The sequence below is a fragment of the Nanorana parkeri genome, unplaced genomic scaffold (assembly GCF_000935625.1).
Source record: "Nanorana parkeri isolate BGI_ZX_2015 unplaced genomic scaffold, ASM93562v1 scaffold624, whole genome shotgun sequence".
Classification (NCBI taxonomy): Eukaryota; Metazoa; Chordata; class Amphibia; order Anura; family Dicroglossidae; genus Nanorana; species Nanorana parkeri.
In genome coordinates, this window is record NW_017306892.1 from 788,083 (window position 1) to 809,164 (window position 21,082).

The 21,082-nt window shown below is 40.9% G+C and overlaps 1 protein-coding gene across 1 annotated transcript in view; it reads left to right on the forward strand.

Annotated features, from left to right (window-relative positions):
• FOXP1 (forkhead box P1) overlaps positions 1 to 21,082 on the forward strand; it is a 414,947-nt gene that overhangs the window by 279,269 nt on the left and 114,596 nt on the right. The gene's annotated exons all lie outside the window — the stretch shown is intronic.

Consider the following 21,082-nt stretch of genomic DNA (forward strand, 5'->3'; position numbering starts at 1 on the left):
TGGGGGGGGGGGCGGGTGGTTTATTGCAGAGGGTGGGGGATGGATACAATCTCCGTCAGGTTTTTATTTCAGCTTTTTTTTCCCCTTGTATTTGACATATCTATAAAAAATAAGTCAAAGTAACTGTGCTTGCTGTATTTTTCTTCAAGACGGTTCACTGGTCATCCAACCAGCTTTCTCAATTCAGAATTGAGAAAGCTGGTTGGATGGCCAGTGAACCGTCTTAAAGAAAAATACAGCAAGTCCAGTTGCCTTGACGTAGTTTTGACAGATATACCATGACCTGGATGAATGAGAACCTTCACAGACACTTTGTTTGACAGGTGTCAGACAGAACAGGAAGTGAAGGGAAATCGCTTCAGTAACCACATGCCACAACAATAACAGATCTTCTAGCAGAGCGAAGAAGGATTAAACATTGTGTTGTGAATTTTTTTGCTACGGCTGTCCATAGGCTCATTTGCACTCCACTTCCTGTCCAGGTGATGAGTGTCAGACAGAACAGGAAATGAGGGGAAATCGAATAGCATTTAAAACCAAAAACATACGAATCACCTCAACAGGAACACAAACAGCATTTCAAGCTTGACAGTCAGACCACTTTCTCTTCTCTATTCCGATGTTTTAAGCTGGAGTTGAGTTTCCCCCTGCATGTACACCTGCAACTCTAAGTCTACCACAGACACTGGATGAGGATCTAAAGAAATGGGCGTTATTTGGTAAATGTTCATTTAGCTAAGGCCCCGTTCACACCGGGGCAGTTCAGCTGCGCGGATCCGCCGACATGAACGACCCCATTCATTGCTATGGGGACCGTTCATGCAACAGCTGATCCGCAGCTTCCCTGGTCTGAATGGGCTCCAAGAGAGATCTTTCATACCAAAGATCTTTTGTGGATAAACACAGCCAGAAAAATTGATCAGTAGAGCTGGAATTTTTATGATTACATTTATTATGCTTATAATTTGCCTCATAAGTAATTTGTTAAAATATTTAATCTTTTGCGTTTTTATTATTTACATACTTTAAAAAAAAAAACTCATTAACTTCATCACTGGGTTTTTGTGCTTCTCTATGAAATGCAGGCTGGTAGAAGGGGCCGGCAGGGTGCTGTACATAGCTTCCTGAAAATGTCACAGCACCCTGCGTCAGTACCCCTCCCAAGAGGCTTCAGCTTTGATGCAAGCAGTGGGCTGGTTTTTGACATGAGTGATGCAAATATTAAAATGCCTTGATGGGTAGATTTCAGTCTGGAGGAGAGAACATTTCCTAGTCAGACTGCATTTGCATGCTGACCATCCTAGGTAATACCAACTTATGATGCCTCCTTCCACGATTGGAAAAGCCGATAGCCAATGAATGAAAGTGGTGGCCCTGGGATGGTAAGGCTGGGGAGGAGAGAGCTAGGCAATGCTGGACGTCCCCCCAGCCGGGAAATGAGACGCGCTCTATCTGATTTGCTACAGCTTCTAATGCACCATGTGAGGAGCTTGCAGTGTGCAGAGAAACAGAGAAGACTGAAGGGGAGGTCGGAGGTCAGATACAAGACTGAAGGGAAAGCCGGAGTCCTGATTTAGGTGTTTTTCTTTACTGGATGAACAAACGTTTTGCATACCTCACCATCTTGTTTTGAAATGTGTTGTAATGTCTTCCTTATATTGTAAAGCGCTGCGCAAACTGTTGGCGCTATATAAATCCTGTATAATAAAATTAGGGGTGCACCGATACTACTATTGGTATCGGTGCCGATCGCCCAAATGCTCCAAAAGCCTAGCCCGATACGTGGGATATCAGGAAGCCGGGCAGCGCGTCACTACACGCTGCCTGGCTTTCTGTTTGGTTGGGAAGCCGGCTTCATGCTCTCTCGTCATTTGTGATGAGAGAGCATGGAGCCGGCTTCCCGGCCAATCAGGAAGCCGGGCGCAGCATTATTACACTGCACCCGGCTTCCTGATTGGCCAGAAAGCCAGCACCATGCTTTCTGGTCACGAGAAGCATGGGGACGGCTTCCCTGGTAATCTGGAAGCCGGATGGCAAATGGGACTTCTGGTACTCTGTATTCGATATCGGCGAGTACCGGAAAAAAAATATCCGTACTCGATACCGAAAAAGCGGTATCGGTGCATCCCTAGTAATAATAATAATAATAATATCCGTTTTATCATCTTAAAACTACTCTTCTACTACATTTTGGGAAAGACCAAGAACACCCGTGCTTTAAACGTATGTCAGAAAAGTGTCAGAATTCCTTATCTCCTTATTTCAGACAGCATTGAAGACAAAGAATCAGTAAGACAGCCAGGCAACTAGCATTTTCATCAATGGCAGACGTCATTATACTCTCATGACAGAGCTGCTTTAAGAAGGACCCTACGCAGAACGCATGTGTATCGGTGCCTGGTAGAGTCATTTGTATATTATATAGCGCCACCGTATGTGCATTTTGCAAATGAACTATCTTTTTTGGTAGACATGATTGTTACTTCATACAAAAGGAGACAGACATCAGATATTTTTTAAAACTGGTGGAAGAATATCGGATGTCTTCGTGTTATAATTTCCGAGGTTAAAGCCAATGAATGCATGTAGACGTGAAGATAACCTGGGTATACCCACTTTCTATAATTGTCCCCCAAAGTGCTAAACTGGCCATACGCTGCGTGAGTCTTGGTGACTTGGTCAAAATTCGAGCAGTGTGTGGCCCTCCTCGGGACCCCCTCATTCGACAAAAGTTGATTTTTCAAAAGGCTTTGGTAGAAGGATGAAGACCCGAAAATCTTGGCCGAACTTTGACTTACTGTTCGGGGTATTCTTACAACGACACACCCGCCATCCACTGTCAGAATATAACAGCACAGTGGGGGGAATCCCCCCAACATGCTAAACAAGATTTTTCAGAATTGAGCATTTTTTATTGTTCAAACCCACATGGCCAGTGTAGGGCCAGCTCTATACAGCTAAATAAAACATTACCATGCTAAAAAAAATAGCTAGGAATAAAAAATACATTCTACTAGGGATGCACCGATACCGTTTTTTCGGTATGGAGTACTGATATTTTTTTCGGTACTAGGCGATACCGAGGTGCATTGTGCCCCGATTATGAGGATGTTGGGCAGTGGATCATGTTGCTCCCCTTGCCCAGCTTCCTGATTGCCTCTGAAGCCGGTGTTCTAGGGAAAAGAGCACCGGCTTCAGAAGCTGCTTGGCTTCCTGACCAATCAGGAAGCCGGGTGGCGAGTCATGAGGTGCTGTCCGAGGCTGCCTAGCAACAAGTGAAGCCAGCTTCCTAGCCAATCAGGAAGCGGAGCGGCACATCATGACCCGCCTACCGGCTTCCTGATTGACTATGAAGCTGGCTTCACTTGTTCCTAGGCAGCATGGCTTCCTGACCAATCAGGAAACCGGGAGGAGGGTCATTACGTGCCACCCAGCTTCCTGTTTGGCTCCACATTCGATAGATACCCCTCCACATTCGATAGATACCCTTGATTTCCTGTCCTGGTGCCCAAACAGGCACCAGGACACAAGTAAAGAAAAAGCTCACCTGACAATAAAAACTAAACAGAGTTTCTAACCCTTCCCCATTCTATTCAAAGCTAACCAAAAGAAAAAACATTTTGGCTGGAGCTGGACTTCAACTTTAAGTGACCCTGCAGATGTTCATTGCTGCTGAACATGTGTCTGTTTACACATATATGGCTCAATGTTTGCAAACTGATGCTTTAATCCTGTTAACAAATTACATGCTGCTGAAGGCGTCCTTGTTTTTGGTTCGTGTAAAAAAAAAAAGGAAAGGGTAATGTATGACTGTGAACAGGTATTGTAGAAAGACCCCAAAAACATTTTAGCAAGAGGGGTTTCCGGTCAACTAAACTGCGCTTGACGGTTGTGACGGTTTTAGTGCACAGTGGATAATGGAGACAGTCTTTCTGTGATAATAAAATGTTGTTCTGCGTTTACATTTGTCTGTGGATCCACCAAATATTGTGCAGCAAAAAACTAAAGGCTGGGCCGGAAATATGTAGATTTTTAAAGCACGGCTGGACAAGGCACTTTAGAGCTCAGGAACCATTCAGGCCAAACTAAGCATTCTAAGGCTTCATTCACACTGGCATTGACAGATATGCGTTATAAATGCATATATATATATTTGTATACACCATATGCAGGGGCGTCCCAAGGCCCTGTGTCACCCGGAGCGCTTACCGGGTGACACCCCGCCATGACGTCACCGCACGCTTGTGCGATAACGTCATCGTGCACGCGCAGTGATCTTTGTGATACCTGTCGGCGGCCATCTTGGTGATGGACGCCGGCATTAAGAGGAGGGGACAGTCCCCCCGGCGGGATAAGATATGCCGCCGGGTCCCCTCCTCTCTCCCGAAACTGTCGGGCGCTCGGTCCATGACTTTCAGCTGCACCCCCTTGTGACGCCACTGACCATACACATGGCTGTTGTTCCCAGTGCAGCCCTAACGCAAGAGAAAGCAATTTGCCTTGTCACGGATGGACTCGGTTCACACCAGTACGTTGCATTGGGAATGCGATGCTGTGCACTGTAAAAGTACAGCATTGCTATATTTTTTTCCGCACCACGGGATATGGCGCAGAACAACTGCCTCGCACCCTGCTGTGCCCGTAGAACTGAATGAAATGTCACTTGTGACATTTTAATAAGGTTCCACCAAAAGTACACAGTGCGATGTGTCGGGATTGGTGCATCGGCACTGGTGGAGTCCGGCATCGCTCACTAGCCGCTGTGAATTGGTCCCTTAGTATCATTCAAACTGTGTGTTTACCTGTGTTTAAGTGCATTTAGAAAAAATAGATGTGCGTGCGGGGTCGGATTAAAGACTCTGAACGCATCTAAGGGCAGGCATGCAAAATTCAGAAGAACATTATCTGGGAAGCTTAAAGCTTCACAGTTCCTCCAGCATTTAAATAACGTAAACGCAGGAGTGCTAATGTGAATGTAGCCTAAAAAGAGCCAGGAAACCACGTTCTTCCGATGACAGCCAAAAAAGAATTCTAAGGTTAGACGGTACCCTGTTTTTTTAGGGCGAGTGCACACCAGAAGTGCGTGTGTCTGTGCAGCCGCAGTGCGATGCGTTTTGCCCCTCTTTTATTCCAATTTATTATTTTTGTTTTTGCTTAAAATGGGATTTCAGGTGCTTTCCAGTGCGTTTGCATTAGGGATGCACCAATACCCAGTACCGTACTCGGTACAAGTACAGATACTTTTCGAGCTCCAGGACTAGACTAGAGAAAAATTCAAACGTTAGGAGGCAGCTGCCATTTGTAAGGAGCGCACGGAGCTCCTGGGATTTGTACATCTCTGTTTTAATGCATGATTTTGTTTTTATAAATATAAATGAAGGGATGCACCGATACCATTTTTGCAAGTACAAGTACTGATACTTGTCCAAGTACTCACAGATACAAGTACTGATACATTTTTGTTTATTGTCATGTGACAATTTTTCTAGAACAATACAGACTAATGATTTTAGGACAGTGGTGGAGCACCAGAGCCAGGTCCCAGCTGCCACCGCTGCAACTCTGGTAGTGCTCATGAAAATGCCAAGTATCGGCACTGGTATGTGAACTGGTATCTGGACATCCCTAGTTTGCATGCGTTCCGATGCAGCTAAAATAGGACAAGCGGTATTTTTTTTTCTGACTACATCGAAACGGACAGCACTGGTGTGAAAGCGCCAGAAATCTCATAGGAAAGCATTATGATGCATTTTGGATGCAGCTGTCAAACTGAACGGACCTCCTCACAACTGCATCTGCTGTGAACTAGCCCTGAAGGCTCCTTGGTTGACCCGGCTCCTGGGCTATGACCAGCCCTGGCGTAAAAATTCAGCTGTAGCAGAAATGGTGCTCTTACTTTCTTCCAGCATTGAAAGAGTTAAGCCCGTCTTGTTGGTGTCAATTCCTTAGAACCAAAAGAAAAAAAACAAAAACATGAGATATTGCATATGTGTTATTACACCGAGTGGAGGAGGTTATCTGACAAAAACAGTTGTTAAAGCAAACAGACAACAGCAGCACAGCAGATGGACAAAAACAATATGTAGTTATGTTTACAATAAAACCCTGACAGCAGAGGCATATGGGAGAACGGGTTGGAGTGGTTACCGGTTAACAGTTGACTGCAGAAACATGTTTAGAGCTGTTTTTGTTTGCCTGCCTTTGTCAGGCAACTGTAACAAACAAACAAGTCTTGAGAGGTGTGCCCCACCAGAGACGCAGATTCCTTCCTTCCTCTCAGACGTCCCAAAAGTATTTGCCACTCTGGGATGTCTTTCAGCTCTGGGCAGAGAAAGGGATGAGGCAAGGAGGTGGGGAAGGGAAAGGGGGGGTAGGGGGGGAGAGAGAGAAATCTTACAACTTCACGGGATTTAGAAACCATGACCCTCTGTTTTGTCTCAAAAAAATGCTCCTCTTGACTGCTTTTAACCCCTTCCACGGCCGTTCCTCTTCAGCCTCCTCTAAACTTCTTTGATGGTAACTTTGTTTTATTTATGTTTACGCACTAGTATTCAATTGCTTGCTTTGTGTTGTTTTTTATGTTTTATTTTTGTAGCATTTTTATTTTGGTTTTAGTATTCATGGTTATATTTTCTTTTATTTTTATATACTTTATTAATATTATTATTATACAGGATTTATATAGCGCCAACAGTTTGCGCAGCGCTTTGCAATATAAAACTTTATTTTTATTTATCCATTTATGTGTTTGTTTGCTCCCCTTCCCAGGATTGCCCCTCAGGGCACGTTTCCTGTGGCATTTTCTTTTTTTAAGCTAAAGGTTAAACTTCTGTGATCTCCAGTAGCTCACCCTCCAATAAATAAGAAAAAAAAAAAAAAAGACACCCCCCCTTACCCCAAGCTTCTCTTGTTTGATTAAGGCTAAGTGTGTGCCCGTTTGATGGCCTTTTCAGAGCGCTGCCACAAGCCTGCTCAGGTCAAAGGTTTAACAGCAATTAAGCTAGTTGCTTTAGAGACAAATGCATTATTTCACCTGCCGTCAGTGCAAAAAAGCAAGCCTCATTGTGTTGGGTGTTTGAACTGATTATGTTTAGAGGCTGGTTGTGATTGGTGGGGAAAGGCGTGGCTGCCAGGATGGTTATGCATGTTGTCAGTCTGAGAGCACCCGTGCGCGTGCAATCTATCTCCAACCTGAAGAAACTAGAGGCTCTCACAACAAGGCTTGTTAGTCCTCCTTGGCCCAGCTCTCTCGTTTTGCAGTGGCAGCTAAATGGAGTTTGTCAGGTTTGTCAATATGCGATTGATTTTGCAATTCTGCTCTCTTCCTTGCGTGAAATATGCCAGGTTAATTTTTGTGTTTGTTGCACGGCTCCGAGGCAGCTCTCCCAAGCCCCGATCGTCTAGCGTGCTTTGTTTACTAACTTGCCTGAGCTGCTAGCGAGCATTCCAGCCACCGCTTCCCGTAGAATTTTGTTTTTGTTTCTTTTCTTTTCTCTTACTCTTTTGTTAGAAACCTCTCTTGTGTGTTCCCGTCCCATCACCGGCTGAATTCTAAGCAAAACACACCAAAGAGAAAGCAGAGACTTTCGAGTGCGATCAGTTGTAGAATCTGCCCTCGCCGGCTCGTGTTGTTACGTTTAAAGCCCGGCGTGTGCAACACACTTTTTAGTTCCACGTGCATGCTCTCGCTACTCCGTTTCAAGAGACGTCCTGTTGCAAGAGTGACGGATAAGTCAGATTCGGAAGGGGTCCCCTCTCCTTTCTCTCACAGAGTGTTCCGGATCTTCTGTGTTTTCTTTTCTCTTTCTTGACGTACTTGTTGTTAGACTATAGACTCTCGTTTTCACTCTCGTATTGAGCTGTCCAGCCCGGTTGTCGAATCCCTCTACTTTTTTTTTTGTCTCCCTCTTTTTTTTTTTTTGGTATGTGTGTGTCTTGTGACGTACAGGAAGTGCCTGACTCCTTGTGCTGAATTGTGTCGGTCAAATCTTTAGTAACCAGATCTAAATGGAGGTGATTTGGAGTGTCAGGCCAGCAACGTGCCACCAGCGCTAGCAGGATTTTATTTGATGAAGGGGAGGGAGTTCTCTGGCACAGGGAGGTAAGTTCACAACGTAGAAAGGACTTTTTTCTAAACTCCCTTTTCATGCTGTTCACCCTGCAACCTTCACGTTGCCCCTCTTTTTTTTCTGAGTTCGCCTGTGCCTACTCTGGCAGGTGGCTCAGTCTGACAGCTTGAAGTCTCGACAAGGGTAGACGTGCTATGTGGTGCCTCAGGGGTTAACTTATCCACTTCCAAACTAACAATGAAGTCATTGAAAAAACTTGGCTGGGGAGTTTTTTTTTTCCCTTTTCCTTTTTTCTTCCTTTATGTTTGACTGTGTGTAGCCAGACATCTGAAAGGGTGTTCTGAGAGTTTATATAATGCAATATGTGTCATTGTAGTTTGGAATTGGAAGGGGGGGGGTTGTGTGTTTTTGTGCTCTCAATCTGTGCACCGCGCACACTTGTTTTTGGCAGAGAGTGTTCACTAGATGTGAGGCAGGGCAGTGATAACCGTTGTCATTGTTGCTGTCCTGTTCTGTTCTTGAAACTCTTCTTTAACTCTTTAAACACCCACTGTGAGTGGAGTGCAACTTTTTTCATTTCTGATGATGCTCTGGGAATCAAAGGGTTATGCTGTCTGCTTCCTGCTGTTGCACAAACGTTATGCAAAGTGTATAATAATCTAGTGAGCAAATGTAACCATGTTTTTAGAGAGCTGTTTTAATATTGTTGTGAAATGTTTTTTTTGTATTTTTGAAATTTTTAGAAATGTAATTAGATGTAAGAAAGCATTTTTTTTTTATGCTTCAAGGCTGAACTTTTTGCATCCTGGCATTATGAAAGAGATAGGGGAGCAACGCCTGCCTCAGCAGCCAGGGAACCTAAACGGCGAGCCGATTGGCCTGACACTTTGTAATCAAACTTGATTTATCGTTCATTAGTGAAGCATTAGGCCTCGCAGGCAAGCCAGTTATTTGTGTAGCGGCCTGTCAAACTGCAGAATGCCAGCTACCTGTCATTTACCAATCAGCAAGAAAAGCCAAAGGAAATAAGGGCACAGAGAGTACCCACACACAACGGAATCTCTGGGTAGGCCCCTAGATGCAAAGTGTTTAGACTTTTTTTTTTCTGAAACAAGTAGCAATAGGGGGTTCCTTTATAGCTGTGACCAGCCCATTCGTCCTCTTCTGAAAGCCGGATTAGCTTGGCAATTTTTTTTTTTTTTCTACAAGAGTTTTTTTTTTTCCTTTCTTGCTTTCCAAAGTGTCAAGATCTGAGGTTGGTTTTGGCCTCCCCCTGATGATCTAATCTACAAAGGCTTTTACACTGAACTTGCTGAGACCATAGAAACATAGATCACTTTAATATTGAGAGGTATTGTAAAGTTCAAGAACTGCCACTTAAGACTGGTTTTAACTCTGCAAGACATTTACATTTTATAAATCTTTTTTTTATTTATTTTTTTACTGTTGTTAGAGCACCCATTTAAGTTAAGTTGCTGTAGTACAAAATGCTTCCTTTCCTAAAAATATTATTAGCCCTTTGACTTATCGCTTACAATTGGCAAATTCTCTGCTTGAAATGATACCTTTATGATAGTGAAACTTTTTTTTTTTTTTGCACAGTAGTGGGAATAGTACTATGCAAAAACATTTGAAGCTAGATTTTGCTTACAAAAATAATTGTTTGCTTTTATATAGTTTTTGCAAATGTTTTTATGTATTGTGTAAAAACGATGACTGCATTCTGATTGCAAAAATAGCTTGAAAAAGAAAACAAAAACAGGAAAGGGAAACATTAGATAAATGTGTCTCATCTGCATTTCATTTTTTTTTGTTCATGTCATGTATGTCAGTGAGAGTGCATAATTAACGGTGCGTTCGCTGTCCTTTTAATCGTCCTGACCCAGGGGAGCTTGCACTCTAGTTTTTTTTTTTTCCCAACAGCCCCTTGCTGTACTAGTGTCAGCGATCGTTTTAGAACCTTTTTGTATTATAATTAACAGGGCGAGATTAAATAAAGCGGTCCTCTGATCAAAAGGGTGGCTTCTAATTCACTGAGCCCTATCTGGCAGAGGATTCGCTTCATTGGTTGGATTTTGGCTGGGCTGTAAGAGGAATCTCGGTCCAGTCAACAAAAAAACAACACAAGTGTGAAAAGAAAACATCATTTGATGAACTTGTGTCTGCAGTCATGGAAACGTGGATCCTTTTCTGTTTTTCCAGAGTATGGAATGAAAACACTCAGCATTGGGGTATATTATTTCCTCCTGAATCTAAGGGATAGGAATTTTTAAACATTGTCATTTTAAAGCAATAGTATTTCCATTTGTTTTTCTTTCCTCTTTACCAGAGACGGCGGGGAAAAAAAACAGAGCAGTTGAATTTAACCTTTATGTCACTTTATGAATAAAATATTGTATAATATCTATTATTTATTTTTTTAACTGTGTGTAGCAGAATGATTGGCAGCTGCTTTTTTGGCTGATGCACACAGAACATAGGCAGTGATAGTAATATTTTTATCATTTCGAGCAGGAGACAAATAGAGGGGTCGGTTCGAGTGCCCATGTTACGTACATATATGTATGTGAACTGTCAACATTTGTCCAGGAGTCTCTGGGTTTTCTGTGTTCATCTCATAGTCCCATGGTCCTTGGTACCCAATGTCGCAATCTCCGGACAAGTCACCCATCCCCGCATTTTATTTTATTTACAGACTTTCTGTTGCCATCATCAGTTATTTGTTGACAGGGTTTATATTTAACTGTTGTGTTCTTTTATCTCTTTATTAGTGTTTACCAGTCTTTATTTTGCACTGCATATATTACACATATAGGATTATAATGTCCAATGCATGGTCAGGAATGCAAAGCATCTTCTTACACCCTCACTTTGAGGCATCCTGCTGGCGTACCTTTTCACTGTTCCTCTTTGGAGATGGTGTGGTATTGTAAAGAATCTCACAATTGAGATGTTAGGAAAGTTTTCAGCTATAGTTTTATTCAGCGAATCATGGATGCCACTTTGTCCTCCATGATGGTGCGCTTGCTTCTTATGGTTTCTGTGTTCAGGTTGCATTCTGGGAAAGTGTCAGAGAAGTTGATTGCAGCACATAAGTATGGCTTTAGGACCACCTTGATGTATTTGTCAGTATATACCGATGGTAAACTTTTAGTGTGCAATAACAGTCAAGTACAAATTTGAAACAACAGAACTGTCTCTGGTTCCTTCAGTTAAGTTCAGCTTAATTGAAGATTGAATAACTACATGGGTAATAGATGCACAAAAGACATGTTGCCTTATTAACTTAACTGTTAAGCTGTGTGAAAGTGTTCTTTAGCACCCACTGGGTTAAACCCAAACTGACTCATGAAGCCACTTACTATTGCATAATCCAGCTGAGCTGGTACAACTGTATATCATCTTTGGCTTGAACACATTAAGCAGAAATAGGAAGGGCCTGGGATCTGCTTGTTTACACCAGATAGGTGTAGCCTTTATAATAACAAACAAATGCTAAGTTCCCAGATTCAACGCCATCCGTCGTTTCGAGAATGGCCTTTCTTTCAAATTCGCCCTAAAAAAAAATCACTAATGGGTTAAAGAGATGAACATATAGCCCAATAAGAAAAAATTAATAACGCCAAGATGACTGACGTCTGCTGCTGCATATATAACCTATTAAGAATATACTGTGTTTTACTACTGGCTCTGTTCTGTTCCCGAGGCTTAATATATATTTTTTTCTTTTTGCCTTGAAATAATTATAATGCAGACACAATAAATTTGTGGTTTATCGTAACACATTACACTTGAGTCACCTGTGCAACGTCTGTTGCTGGTGCATAAATGTTCAGCCCTACCCGATGTAAAAGTTGACATAACGGTCTTGAGATTGAGTGATATGCATAGTTCTATATGCACTGCGGTGCCCAAAAATAATTTGAAGTTCATTCCATCTACAGATTTTTTTTTTAGTTCATGGTTAGGTCGGCAGTTTAGCATATACAATGGTGTTTCCTTATTTGTGTCTTTCCCAAACCCATCTCCTCTTTGATTGGCTTTGATAGGGGTCAGCCTGTTTATTTCAACCCTTATTTAATAATAAAAATTGTATAAACAGTTCCTAGGCGCTTCTTAAAACTGCAGATCCTTAGGCAATGAAAGGTTACATTGCTGCCCCTCTCTCTCATCCCAACTGACGAAACAATTTGCACTCCTCACTTGTGTTTATTTAAAGTTTGGTTCCATTAATACTTCTTAATCTGTAACAAATGTTCTGTTATGCATTGAAAGTTATTGATTTTCCTCTAGTTTGGGAAAATAAATAGAGCCTTTTAGAGGAGGGGAATACACACAACACCTGCACAGCGAGATTGTGGGAAAGTCCTGACACCATCAGTTAAAATTGTTATTGTTTGGTCCAGACTTGGCTGGTTGGGACATAGTTTGTTTGTTTTATGGAGTGCAGACTTGGGTTACTGGAAACTTGTTTTCTTTCCCTAGCACAGACTTCAATTACTTTTTTTATAGGATCTTTTTTTTTTTTTTTTTTTGTTTCCACCAATTTTTTTTTTTTCCTTTTCCTTCTGCCTTCATTAATATTTTTCTAACAGGAGGGATAATACAGACGTTACCTCTAAACTGAAGCTGGAGTCTTGTCATCTTTAGCCAGCCCACTTTAACCTTTTGTAATGCACAGTGACCGCTCATGCGTTTGATTCCCCCAGTTTGCGACATGTGCTCCTAGAAAACATGGGCGCAATGAATATCGAGCAACAAAACGTAGCTGTCATTCATTAAAGCCAGGATCGAGGCGAACGAAGCAGACATTGATTAAGTGAAGGCTAGGACCTGCCTGTTCAACAGTGAACTGAGCTGAGGTTCTTTGAGGTCTATCAAATTCCTAAATCTAAGCCATCTTTGTGCAAATAGCCTAGAATAGGGTAAACTAACAACATCACAAAGGTCGTCATTTGTGATATCTCAAGGGCTTCTTTTTTTTTTTTCCTGCCTTGTATTTTCTTATTCTATTTCATGTCTTGACAAAACAAGATGACACAAGACAGAATACATTAAATTTAGATTTTTATCTAACCTGTTACGGTGGCAGCAGTTTCATTTATTTCATTTTTTTCTTTACCATCCTGGAAGACGGTTCTTTGTACAATTATTTTAATTGCCAACCCACTTTATGCAAAAAAAAATCTTTCTCGGCCCCCCGTTAGCCTTAGGTTGTTTTTTTTAACCAGGCATCTAGATATTTTTTTGAACGTTTCTTGACCCTTAACACAGAGGAAGCTTGCTGGTTGAAGTGTCTTTATTAGGAGTAAATCAGTGAATGGCAAAATTGCCAGAGGAACCACTGATATTTCCCCATTAGAATGTAATTTGCACTCTTGTGCTCTCCTGTGATATATAGATGGAGGTGTTTGAAGGAGGTGAGAACAGCCGCCCATCTTAAGCAAACACAAAGTCTCTTAGACTGGAAAAGTTTGGGATATTGAAACCTCACAGTAGGCCTGAGGAAATGTATGGGTAATTTCATTTTAACTACAAAAGTATTTTTTATCTCTCTTTTCTCTTAGAGACTTGAACAAAGTCTGGGCCAATGTACTTGGCTTTGATAAATTGCCCATTTATTAAACCTGCAAATGACATTGCACATTTTCACTATGGCAAAAAAAAGGGGAGGGTAATGCTATTTTCAGCCAAATCTCTGTAGGGCTTGGGGGGTATCTATTATTTTTTTGGCTCGTTAATATAAATGTTTTTCTAATTAACTGAAATGAGCGTACAGCTCTTTGGGTCAGCTGGTAATTTTATATATCTATATTTTCCACTTACTGGCTGCTCCTCAGCTTTTTTTTTCCTTGAACCAAAAAAAAAAATCGAAAAGGGCGCAACGCTAGGTGGGCTAACTGACCGGGTCGGGAGACCCAGCTTTTTTTTTCCACCTTTCTTTTTTGTGTGTTTGAATTTTTGTCTGCGTTCTTAATAAACACGTGGTCAATTGTAGAGCGGTGCATTCAATTATGTCTCTTTTCTAAACACTAGACGATAATTATAATAATATCTAATGGACTGCTTTATTTCTGATTTATGGCGACATGCCAGATTATCTAAATGATATTGTTTCATCACTACTTAAACGGTTCAGATGGCCTTAAACATAATTAAAAAGAAAGAAATAATAATAATTGTTTTCTTGGAGTCCAAGGCTGCGGGGTGTTAACAAGGTTTAATTATTCCGAGCTTGCTTATTTTTGAATGCTGAAATTGGTATTTATTGTTGCTGAAGCAATTAACCTGGCAGGTAAGCGGGGAGCTAGCACTGAATACGAATTGAGAGATAAGATCAGGGGCGTCAGTCACCCCCTGTGAACTGCACGAATGACAAATAACACGATTCTATCTCAGCCCAACCTGATCATCGCCGCCTCCCACATAATATCAAATCCTGTTTCTGTAAATGAGAACACTTTTTATTTACATAAAAAGGGCTTTGTGGGAAGGAGCTGAATGACTCGCAGGCAGTTTTATAATTTACATTAATGAATCTTTTCTTGTGGGAAGGTAAGGGAGGGAGACCAGGCAGAGGAGAAAGGAAAGAAAAAAAAATGCCAACTCTCTTGTAATATGCAAATAAAATGAGACATTGGGAAATGGGTTCCCTGATTAAAAAAAAAAGACCTGAAATCATTCTTAAAACTTTTTGGTCATGTGTGTTTTTTCTGGAGCTAAGATGTTACCATAGTTGGTTATGTTTAGCAGGGCTGCAGCTAATAATTATTTTCATAATCGATTAGTTACCAGATTCTTTTTTCGATTGGTTGTATAAAAAAATGTCTCCCTCTCCTCCCCACCAACTAATCGATGATGATAAAAGTTGTCAACTATTCTCATCATCCATTATCATCGATTTAGTTGATTAGTTGTTGCAGCTCTAATGTGCAGGCTACATTGCAATTCAAGATGCCCTATTATTGCCTTTAAATGTATTACTTGACATGCACCCCGGCGGGCCACTGACTACTCCCCAATAGAGACCTTTGCTGGTGTTGGTAAGGTAACCCCATGAAAAATAAAACTCAAACCCCAAATCTGCTGCAGCTATTTACAATGTCACCATCCACCAAAACATTAAGAGTCGAAGCTGCCGAAAAGAGACTGTTGCTTATGACATGTACCCATTTTTGTGTTTCAATTATTACAGGTTCCTATTGGTCTGATTACCCACACTTTACCCACAGTTCAGGTATTGTAGGGCCAAGCTTCCTACTGCCCGATTTGAAAAGTATATTTCTCTGCATGAATACATATTTGCAACAAATTGTTAGCTCCATGCAACTCCACTTATGTTTACGCTGAAGTGCCTTCTTAGTTCAACATCTCCTCTCCATGATCATCTCCTATTTGACACAAAGCTTCAAAGATGTTGTATATCTGAATCCGGAGCTTGTATGCACTTATCCAAATAGTTGTTCCTATTGGCCTATGTAGTGACCTTTGGCAAAGGCCTATGATTAAGCAGCCAATCAGAATTCAGCTTTCATCATCTCCTATTAGACAGCTTCTTGAATTCTGATTTTTGACTTTTGTTTTTTGCATTCACTCATACCACTGCTCTGTGTACCAGTTCATTAGATAAAGGCTTCTATGTCAGCTATTCCTCATGTGCAGATACCCACAAGCCATCATGATGTGCAAAACGTCAGCGACTTGTCATACATGCAATCCCTTTGGCTGTACATTTTACGCTTTGTGAACAGATAAGTAGATTAAAGATTTGTTGATTGCTTTTATAGGAAGTCATGAGATTCCTAGGAATCTGAAGAATAAATTGCTTTGCTAATTTAAATAATAGTCTTTTTTGCTTTTTGTGTTTAGTGGATGCATGTCCAGTGATATCATTCTCTTCCATTGTGCTTTTGAGTGTGTGTATTAGTTCAGTCATGTGACTGCAGTTTATTACTATAATCTGTAGTGATTGGTGGACATGCTGTGTTGTCATTACATATGTGATCTTGTGTATTATTAGGGATGTAAATGGAATGCAAAAACAGCTGCAGGTATCCAAAAATGTAGACATAGAGAAGCAGTTAAGTAACTGCAATATTTTAGATAGCCAGGGAGACCCAAAACCAGAGGTGCTCCATTACTCAACCTCAAGAAATTAAGAGAAGCCTACTCCGAACTCCACATTATTGGTCAGTGAGGGTGCCTATCAGAATAATTGGCAAATAAGGAGGCGGGGGGGTCAAGCTCATTTGCAGTTCCTAAATATATTTAGCATAATGCCACTTCCTTCCTCCCAGGAGCCTCCACAAGATACCTGGAGGTATGCACAGACATCCTGTCAGTTACCTCTAACTGCTTGAGGGATAATATTGTAAGTTTCCAAAAGCAGTGCTGCTCAAACAACATATAAGTATCTATTTAATAAAGTAAATTATTTTTCACTGGTGTGAAATGAAGAAGAATTTGACAATTAGTGGAGTCGGGCACTTTGTAAAAAAAAATCAAAGCTATTTTTATATATTTTGTTTATATCAAAACATTTTGAATTTAGGAAATTTAAGGACTTATCCTTATGATGTGTTTATATCACCAAGTTAACTTCCTGTCCTAAAGCTTCCACACTTTGTAACCCTGTTGGTGTCCAAGTGTTTGCCTGTCCAGTAACCTTTAAAATTGGCATTGCAGATCTGGGAAGCAAGCTTTTGGATTGGAATGATATGATTCCTTTGGAAACTTCTATCTGCACAGATTTCTTCCCAGTTTTGTGATATTTGTATTTGTCTAACCCCTTGCAGGTCTGCAATCCAAATTTGCCGTTCAGCGTGCGTTTCATTGCGAGACAGAGATTGTGAACAGGCAGCTGCTGGTTTCTTGCACCGAGCAGCTGTGAATTGAGATGAAACAGGGGAAAAAAAACTTCCTCTCCCCCCCCCTCCGATGTCTGCGCTTTGCATAGAGGGGTCTGCAGAGGATTCTAGACGGTTTTTAAAATAAAGTTTTAGTTTTGAATGAGTACATTCAGAATGGGAGTCGTAAATATGAGAGGGATGTACTTAAGAAGTTGGCGTGACTGTTTTAAATACTATTGATTTAAACCACTGAGTAGATTTTATGAATCAAAGCGTAATTTTCAGTGCTTGGCTGTATTTCTCTACAATAAACCACTCTCTCTAGTGTGCTCTTAGCTGCTGTAGAGATGCTCGGCTCAGAATTAAATGATGGTAGTTACAGTGATCAATAGGTTAAGACCAGGACAATCACTCTTGCCGCTAATGACCTCGGTAGTAATGGGTAATAAAGTGTGGCCTATTATTTCCTAGCGCTGAGGCTGCTTGGCCTTTGAGTCTTTTTCATGCTAAGGACTAACGGCTTGAAGAAAAGTTTGGTGAGACTTCCTAGGTCCTTTCGGTATCAGCATGGCAAGTGTTGAGGCAACACGGGTCTTTTTTTACACACTTGGGCTTTGCCGATAAGGATTCTTCCTTAGTATCTTGGAGCAATGTGTTTGCTAAATAACTGTGTACCATAAAAACTGCCCTTTTTAAAATGCTTCTCTTCACATGTTTTCATCCTCTGGCATCTCGCCACTGCCCTTTTGCAGCCAATTGATGGCTGCATGGCATTTTTCTGGGGTGGGTTTCCTGATGGTGACAACAGTATACCATATCTGGGTAATGTGTCTTCAAACAATCACTTGTAGTCTATTAAAACCTATGGACTGAAAGCCCACAGTATGACAACACAGCAACTAAATTCGGAGACATGGACAGAGCATTGTCATTATATAACACAAAATAACTAACCAAGGACCTCCATGCCAGGATCACCAGATTTAAATATATAACAAAATCCTTTTGCATTATATTAACATGTTAAAGGTTATATGTGATTATAGTGATAGGGTTTAAATACATTTCAAGTGATGCAACCAATTTGATCATTGTTATTAAAAACCATCAATCTGCATAGCACGTTGGAACATTTATTCCAGTTTAGATGCTTCCAGTCCAGAAAAGGGGTTAAAACTTGCCATCTCTGCTCCATATTGTACTGTTAGCTGCACTGTGATGTGAATGGAACTTCAACCATCATTGTACATGAGAGATATGTCTGTATATAGCCACACCATACATTAGTTGCCTGTGCATCAGGAAATCTGATTATAGACATTCTCTCTCACCCAGCTTGCATTTGTGTTGTTCAGCATATGACACACAACTTCCCCTGAGCAATTTGCTCTAAACTGTTGCTTATGACTTTGCTGTAGACCATAAACAATGGTGGATCCAATAAAATGTTCCATGTATGAGTGTTTTTTGCCATACTGCATGATACTTTTTGGTTTCTGAGAACCTTCAGCCTAAAACAATTGGCCCTCTCTTGTGTATTATGAATTGTATAAATAGCAGTAGGCGGATAAAGGATAAATCTACAACATTAGAAACAACTTCCAACTGTATACAGTTGTAGAATTGCATTATAAGTGTATATTTAGAAATAGTTTCTTGGAGTTTGTACATGTTGGCTTGGATGTCGATGTTGACTTGCTACATAACTTGCCACTTATTTGACACTTGGGCGACTATCTTCTCTTTTTGGGAACACTTTGGCTTAAAAATAGATTCTTCTGAGGTTAGATTGTTCCTGGGGCTGAGATCTTCCAGCTTGTTGGTAAATCTCTGAGCAATTTTGATTATCCTTCCTGAAGAAAGGAAGGAAGGAAGTAGTAAACTACACATGTGCTACTGCAGGCCATCAGGCAAGTCATGCTAATGACAGTACCAGGTCCCGGTGTAATCAAAGACAGGCAAATGTCTCCCTGCCTGTTGTTTTCAGGTTGACACCTGCCTTGTCTACAGCCATTCGTAGGTGTAAAAATGCATAAAGAACTTTCTTCTTCTTTTACTTAAATCAAAATAAACATAGCAAAATGCAATTATGATGTGCAGATGTTTTAGTTTTTATCAGCTTAGAGCAGTCTGAACAGGTGAAGACCACTGCTGATTGGTTCTTCCATTTTCAACATTGCCTGTCGCTTTATTTAGGGAAATCTATCACAAATCACCTATGGGAGAAGCCTGGGATGAAAGCTAACTTCCCTACAGGCTATATTCTAATTCCATAGTGCTGAATGTGATGCTGGCTACCACGAGTCTTTGGTGTGTGCTAGATTTCCGTTATTTAAGCCTAGACTAGAAGATCTTTATCGACGACATGGCGCACAGCCACCAATCACAGATCGCCTTTTAGCAGTCTGTTCTGTTGTCTCGCTTCTCAGCCATCTTTGCACTATGAGGAAACTGAGAAGTCTATATTAATATGCAGTATTAGTTGCACCTTACCCTTTTTTTCCCTTTCACCGTGCTGACAGTTACTTGCCGATTCACTAGCTCTGCACCGTGTGTTTGTGTTGAACGCAGTCCATATTTTAGGGGGTAGATTAAAAAAAAAGAAAATCTCTGCGCTACATTTAAATGTCGACTTCCGCTGTTTGTTTAATAAAACAGCAACGAGAAAGGCAGAGCGGACCTCAAGGAAAAGTAAACTTGTATTGTGATCTAATGATTCCGGCATTAACCCAGATGAGTGATATAGCCCGGTAAAGTGTATTTATTGAATGCCTTGTTATATTTTGAAAGCAATGCAGAACGGAATAGAGCGAATTAATGGGATTACACCTCTCCGCTTCTGATGACGGAGCTCTCCGAGGATTTGCCACAGTGCCAGTTGGTTGATACTCTTGAATCAAACGGCTTCGCGCAGTGTAGTAACATCACATCAGGGACTTGGCATTGAAACGCGGCCAATTGCACCAGGAGCCGGGTGTCCAGAATTTCTTGCTTTTTTTTTTCCTTCGCGGGCATCTTAGGCTGCAGTGCCATCGTGACTTACTCATAACCCTATTCCATTATAAGGAAAATGAAAAAATCATTTTGCAACCCACACACTCGCAGGGGGGTTGGTGGGGGTGAGGGGGAAAAAAAAAAGTGGATTTATGCAACAATGCGAGGAATATGTCGTTACTATGTATCTGACCTTCAAGAACCATTTTAAGTTAATCAAAATTAGTGATGCTGAGAAATAAGGACATCAGTGCATAATGACTGTGAAATTAGGAGAGAGCTCACTATGCAAATGACGGAAGAATGTGAGTGAAAAAAGGCAAGATAAACTGCATATTAAGGCATTATGTTACATAAAATTAATGCAGCATCGCTGGCTTTTGCTTACAGCTTATTGGAAAGCTTTTTTATGTGATTTTTTTTTCTCCCCCCTTTTTATTTAGTTTTAAATGATGCCATTGGATTCATATCGCTATTTATTGTTTCTTATATTGGGAACTATTAAAAACCTTCAAAAATATATCTGTATATCTATACGTGTTAAGCAGAATTTGCGTTCTTAAACCCGGTTGAGGCAAGCAGTGAATTTACACTTTCCTACTTCCTCTTTCTAGTAATATACGTCTGTATCGCTCTCTCTAGGTGGCTACCTATGTTATAAACGGCGCTTTATCTCACTATCTCAGCTGTGTACATAGGACTGTTTATTAATTACACCTCTCTCTTCCTTTATAATGATATATTATATACACATCTCTTCCTCTGGTCCTCTCTTCCCTTCTCTTCTCTTTCTCTTAGGTACGTTCCCTGGCCAGATTTTGGGGATCTCTTCCCTTTATTTTAGGTCTTTATTCTATTCCCTGGTGTTCAGTGCTATTCATCCATTTGTACCGAAAAAAGGTTCTTTCCTGCATTGTGGATCTCAGTTCTCATCATCCGATACCGCATCTTATCACCTTTTGATATGATACTGACTTTTTTTTAAGTTAACAGAATTAAAAATAAGCATTTGAACGGCATTGTAATGAATGTGGCTTAACTAGGTATGTGTAAATGTACACCCCATAATGACAGTACATGACAAGTGTCACATTGAGTGAGTGAGTGTGTGCTGAAACATGTGTAAATATATAAAATTATTTAATGGAAAAATAAACATATATATATGCT